At 46.6% G+C, this 6,645-nt stretch overlaps 1 long non-coding RNA gene across 1 annotated transcript; it reads right to left on the reverse strand.

Annotated features, from left to right (window-relative positions):
* Positions 1 to 200: 200 nt before the first annotated feature.
* LOC138849187 (uncharacterized) lies at positions 201 to 5,832 on the reverse strand. Its single transcript, XR_011387619.2, has 2 exons — positions 5,485 to 5,832; positions 201 to 1,448 (listed from the first exon to the last, which is right to left on the reverse strand). It is a non-coding gene; the product is annotated as an uncharacterized LOC138849187 (long non-coding RNA).
* Between the last annotated feature and the right edge of the window lie 813 nt (positions 5,833 to 6,645).

A 6,645-nucleotide genomic window follows, 5' to 3' on the forward strand; every position in this document is an offset into this window, starting at 1 on the left:
TATCTGGCACTGGATTGACTCCCGACACTGGAAGACGAGAGGACCAGTCCATACAAAACTAACCTCCTAATGCCTTCCATTATTGTTTGATTTGGGGGTCTCCGCACATCCAACACCCACATCTGTCCTATAAGCAGAGTCCCTGTAGTGGCTCAGTACTGGTTATAATTAGAAAAAAAAAGTCCTTGGTCATCACCAGATTTTCTTTTCTTTCTTTTTAAAAAGATTTATTTATTTATTTGAGAGGCAGAGTTGCAGACGGAGAGAGGAAGAGACAGGGAGAGAGGTCTTCCATCTGTTGATTTACTCCCCAAATGGCCGCAATGGCTGGAGCTAGACTGATCTGATGGCAGCAGCTGGGAGCGTCTTCCACATTTCCTTCTTGGGTGCAGGGGCCCAAGAGCTTGGGCCATCTTCCACTGCTTTCCCAGGACATTAGCAGGGAGCTGAATCGGAAGAGGAATAGCTGGGACTCGAACCTTCACCCATATAGGATGCCGGCCCCATGGACAGAGGCTTAACCTACTATGCTAAGCATCAGCCCCCATCACCAGGTTTTCTAAGTCATCATTTGTCCCTGTTTGGATTATTTACTTTGATTCCTCTCTTGCATGTTGAGCATTTTTTGGTAAAAATCCATTTTTTAGGGAAAGGCTCCTGGATGAGGTGGTTGGCCTCTGAGCATTTTTGCTTGTGTTTGTATCCATCAACCTTAGACGGTGTGAGGCTAAAGACGAATGACTGGGCACCTAGAGGGTGTCCCGTGGATGTTGTCACCCTTGCCTCCCCCAGGACCTGCAGGCGTTGCTCCTCTGTCTTTGAACTTGCTGATGGTGTAGGAGAAACCAGAAGCTAAGTTGATTATTTTCCACCATTCCAGGCAATCTTTTCAGTGAGGAATTCTTTCTTTACCCTTACATTCCAGTGGTGATCTTAGAAGTAAGGCATTTCAGTATTATGCACTAAATGTACAAATTTCCATGATTGGGTTGTGCTTGCTTTTAACTGACAGCCTACGTTCCCCTTCTCTGTTTCAGAGACTTTCGTTTTCGGAAGACATTAGCCATTCTGTGCTTTAGGACATAGTTTGATTCCTTTTGTCTGTTTCTCCTTCCTATCATCCCTTCTGTTCTCTTTCTCTTCTCCTCCTGTGTTCTTCTTCCAATCACTTAACCCCAGGGTGCCTCAGTGTGTGCACCACAGAGTCAGGATAATATACCAATCCCACAGGGCAGCTCCCAGGGTTAAATGACTCCAAACTCAGCCAAGAGTAAGTCATACAGGTGATTGTGATTTTCATCACGATTATCATTCCTCTTTCTGGAGTGGCTAATTACAAGTACTGAAGGCCAGACAGTCACATAATTAGCTGGGTGGTCTTGGGCAAGATACGGAACCTCTCTGTGCCTTGCTCTCCTCCTTTGTAAAATGGAGATAATCTGAGGGAGCTGAAAAAGATGGTGAACAATAGAATTAAAAGATGTTTATTTTGGTACAAAAAGATTAAAATTCATGTGTCTGCATGCATCAAAACTGTCGCTCTCCCAGTATTATTATGAGGATTAATAGGCCGTATTAGTAAGGTGCTTAGAACACTGTGTGCGTGCAGGGAGTGCTGTCTGTGTTGTTAAATAAACATCCCGGGCCTCTCCTGCAGGCAAGCAATTATTTTCAGGAGTGTTTATTCTGTCTCTTGCTGTTTCTAATGTATTATTAGAACTGCAATGGTGTTGTTTGGATATTAGTTTGCTCCCATATGCCTATAACCTCTTTTTTCACTTCATTCTACTCTGTCTGTCTCTCCCTGTGCATTCTGCTAATAGCCTTTATACCCCTGTAAGTAAGGTGTTCTTTGTAACACTTGAGGAGCATTTCTTTTCAGTCCTTGAGTTACATTTTCTTCTAGGCTGGGTTCTTTGCCTCATTATTTGTGTATGCGTGATGTGTATGTGTGTTTTAAGTGTGTGTATGTTTGTGAGAAGTGTGTGTGATGTTCACATTGCGTGTGATGTGCATGTGTGTAATATATGTGTGTATGAAGTGCATTGTGTGATGTGTGATATATGTGTGACATGCATGTGAGTTGAGTATATGTGTATGACATGTCTGTGATGTGTGTGATTTGTGTGTGTGAGGTGTGTAACATACATGTGTGATGTGTATGTGGTGTGTTTGTGTGTAGTGGGTGATGTATATGTGCGTGATGTGTGTGTATGATTTGTGTATGTGTGGAGTATAAGTGTGTGATGTGTATGTGTGTGAAGTTCACATGTGATGTGCGTGTGTTTGGGTGTGATGTGTATGTATGTGTGTGCATATTATTTGTATGTGTGTGAAGTGCATATGTGTGATGTGTATGTGTGGGATACACATGCATGTGTTCTATGCATGTGTGATGTGTATGTTCATGTATGAAGTACATGCCTGTGGTGTGTGATGGACAGGTGACGTGTATGTGTGATGAGTATATGTGTGTGATTTATAGTGTGTGATACGCATATGTGGTGTAGTGTTTGTGATGTGTGTGTATTATTTGTATGTGTGTGGTGTATATGTGTATGTGAAATGTGTGCACATGACAGGTGTGTGTGTTGGGTATGTGTGATGAGTATGTGCATATGTGCATGTGTGATGTGTGTGTATTGTTTGTATGTGTGTGTGGTATATATGTGTATGTGAAATGTGTGCATGTGGCAGGTGTGTGTGTTGGGTATGTGTGATGAGTATGTGTGTGTGTGCGTGTGTGATGTGTGTGTATTGTTGGTGCAGTTGAATCTGCTCATCTTGGCCTCTGCTCAGGAGGCAGGGCCCAGACCTTCCCTCTGCCCAGTACCACGCTGACACTGCTCCATCTTCAGAGCCTCTGTTTTACTGGGTTCCTGGAGCCTGAGGGTGTGAGGCAGTGATGCGGGGAATGCAGTCTCTCTGAGAAGCCTCAGGCCAGTGGCTGCCTCAGTGGGCAAAGGGATTGATGTAGGAGCCAACACCCAAGATGGCTCCCCATTAATGTGAGGGGGTTCAGACCCCTTCTCACAGCCGTGTAGTCAACAACCACTTCTGCTTTCCCTTGGTAAGACTAGCTAAGGCCTAGAGCAGGCACCTGACCCAGCAGTGAAGACACCAGTTATTAGATGCCCCGTCCCATACCTGTGTGCCTGGGTTCCATCCCCAGTTCTGGCTCTGAATTCCAGCTTCCTGCTAATGTGCACTCTGGGAGACAGCAGTTATGGCTCAAGGACTAGGGTCCCTGCGTGCAGAGACCTGGGTTGGGTCCCTGGCTCCTGACTTTGGCTTGGCCTAGTCCCTGCTGCTATAAGCTTTTGTGGTATAAACAAAGGATAGGTTCTTGCTCCTCTCTCTCTCTGCTACTCAGAATCAATAAATCAATAAAAATTTACAAAAGCAAGGGATAAGACCTGCACCCTCTCAGGCCCAGTCCCCTTCACTGTGGGTGTCAGGGTGTTTGTGAGAATTCTCAGGACTCTACAGCCTGGCTAGTGTGGTTTTCAGGGAGGCAGATTAGAAGCATTGTTGTGGGTGGCATCTCATTTGGGGCATGCAGAACCCCAGTGTGTGTGTCACTCCTCTTTCTATTGTTTTTGGGGAGACTTTTGAGGGGGTGGAATTTAATTGATGCTTCCATGTTTTAAAAATGGCACATTACTTTTTTTAAAAATTGATTTGACAGGTAGAGCTATAGACAGTGAAAGAGAGAGACAGAGAGAAAGGTCTTCCTTCCGTTGGTTCACTCCCCAAATGGCCGCAATGGCCGGTGCCGTGCCGATCGGAAGCCAGGAGCCAGGTGATTCTTCCTGGTCTCCTAAGGGGGTGCAGGATCCCAAGCACTTGGGCCATCCTCCACTGCCCTCTCGGGCCACAGCAGAGAGCTGGACTGGAAGAAGAGCAGCTAGGACTAGAACCCAGTGCCTATATGGAGGATTAACCAAGTGAGCCATGGCGCTGGCCCCAAGGCAAATTACTCTTATTTTGCTCTTTCCAAGCTTTATGAGATACTATTCACGGCTAAAAATTGTGCACTGATGGCCTTGAGATCTGTAGGTTCCATGTCCATGGATTCAATCAATTTAAGATAGTAAATATTTGGGAAAAATCTTAAACCTGTACAGTCTTTTTCTTGTCACCATTCCCTAAATAATATAGCACAATGACTATTTGCATCTTGTCTACATAGTGTTGGGTATTGTAAATAATCTGAGGATGACAAAGTAGGCAGGAGGACATGTGCAATGTCTATATGAATGCTACACAATTTTATATAAGGGATTGAGCATCTGTAGGTTTTGGTAGCTACAAGGGTCCTTGAACCAATTCCTTATGGATACCAGAGGATGATTGTACTTTTTTGAATTGTGCAACTTGATGATTTGATCTATATCTACATTGAATGTTCAGCAGTTTCTTTAAAGATAAAGTATTTTATTTATTTTTGGGAAAGACAGACTGACAGAGAATAAGACACACGCAGAGAGAGAGAGAGAGAGAGAGAGAGAGAGAGAGAGAGATCATCCATATAATGGCTCACTCCCCAAGTGATCACAATGACCAAGACTGGACCAGGAGCCAGGAACTCCATCCAGGTCTCCCATGTGGGGGTCCAAGCCCTTGGGCCATCTTCTGCTGCTTTCCCAGGAGCATTAGAAGGAAGCAGCTGGGACTCAACTGACACTCTGATATAGGATGCTGGCGTTCCAAGCCCAACCCGCTGCCCCACGTTCAGCAATGGGTGTTAGGCAGTGGGCAGGATCCCCACCAGTGACTTAGCTGGAAACCCTGAACTGTCATCTGATTAATCTCCTTCTTTATGTGCTGTGGCCTCCCCAGCAATCTTACCAAGACTGCCGTGTTGTCAAATCTGCAGCGTAAGCCCGGAAAATGTCTCTGAAACTTGAGTAAAGGCTTTGAAATGCAGCTAATATATGCCCTTCCCTCCTCCTCCTCCTCTGACTGAAGACAGCCAAACCGTTTCCCTGAAACTGGGCGGACTCCAAAGCACTCCCAAGTTTGCAGAGAAATATAAATTCTCTCCACTGTCTTGCAGGCGTGAGGACAGCGAGGGTCAGGTTGGCTAATTTTAATTATATTCGGTTAGCACGTCTTGAAGCCCATAAATCTAAATGCCAATAAATTAATATGTCATTCTGAGGGCCTCCTGGCCATAGCATTAAATCAACTGTGCAGGGAGTGCTGTGTGCAATAGGGCAAACTCCCAGAAGCCCAAGCAGCCCAACTTCACCGTATTAATCTGTCATTAACAGGCCCCTCAAGTCCTCTTGTCCACACGCATGACCATGTGCCATGGCAGCTTGCTGAGTTCCAACTCAGACCACTGTACCCATGGCTTTGCACAAGAGCCAGCCCCAGGAGCCCCCATGAGCCTGATCTGGGTTTCTTTCTGTGTAGAATGTTAGCGTTAAGCTGAGCTAAGGTGCTTCTGCCTTAGGTGTCAAGGATTTAAAGCCCTACCTTTCGCATCCAGAGCCTTGGGTTGGAGCAGGGCTGGGATCAGGCTGTGAGGCAGGTGGTATGCTGAGTCTTGCCCTTGCCACTTCCCATTGTGGACGGGGTGCTGCCGTGCCTGCCCAGAATTACTGCAGGATGGCTCCGACAGCAGGTGGCAGTTCATGATCAGTGGCCGAGCTTTCCTGGTAGCTTGATGATGATGGTTAATTGTTCCATCCTCACCAAGAACTCCTCTGTAAAAAGAGAGTCGTTATCTGCAGACGATGACAAGGTTTTGCTCCTGAATACACTGATTCCTGTATCATCTGCTAGGAGTGCATACGGCACCCTTGTCTGCCACTGCTACCCCAGGCCAGATCCCGTGGCCCAGCTGGCACAGCAGTGTGCACCTGTTGCAGAACCTTCTCCTGTCCTGGGCTCCACTCAGAGCTAGCGGCTTGCCATAGTGATCATTCAACCTTGTGAGAGTTTGCCATCTGCCCGAGGAATATCTTGCTCCCAAAATCCGAGTCCCCACAAGGAACTGGGTGCTGCACTTTTTGTTTGGCTGAAGGAGGGACTACATGCAGGGAGACAGCCTTGGCACTGGAAGGGCCTTCTTGACATGCTCTAGACCCCTGGGCCTCTGCAAGTCTGGCTGAAGTGGAAGGACCCTGGATTTCCGTGGGATTTCTCACCCTCTTGCATGTGAGTGCTGTACCAGAGTGTCTAGCTGGTTCAGATAGCATGATGTCATCAATGCTGTGGACTTGCTTGATGATCCTTGACACTGCAGAGGAAGCTCTGAGATAAGGCCAGAGAGCTGAGAATGGCCCTCTGGTAGGACAGTGATGCATACTACTGGCCTTGCTAGCTGACAACAAACTGCTTCTGGTGGTCTTCACTTACTGATAGGGAAACAAAGCAAAGCAAATCAAAGCAAAACAAAGCAACATTTACCAGGGTTATAGCCGTGTAGCAGGCCCAGAGGATGTGTTCATCTACCTAAACCATGAGAACCCATCAGGAACAACAGCTGCAATGGGGTTGCCTCCTGGCTAAGCTTGGGATAATTTTGTGTCTTCCTCCAGGATGCATCGGTCTTCTGCACAGGCCCAGTGGCTGAGATGAATGGGGTGGTGGCAGGAATCATTGTGTCTGCCTGCTGAGAGTCCTCCTCTCTGG

Source organism: Oryctolagus cuniculus, chromosome 3, assembly GCF_051225735.1.
Source record: "Oryctolagus cuniculus isolate XC-2025 breed Fujian yellow rabbit chromosome 3, ASM5122573v1, whole genome shotgun sequence".
Lineage (NCBI taxonomy): Eukaryota > Metazoa > Chordata > Mammalia > Lagomorpha > Leporidae > Oryctolagus > Oryctolagus cuniculus.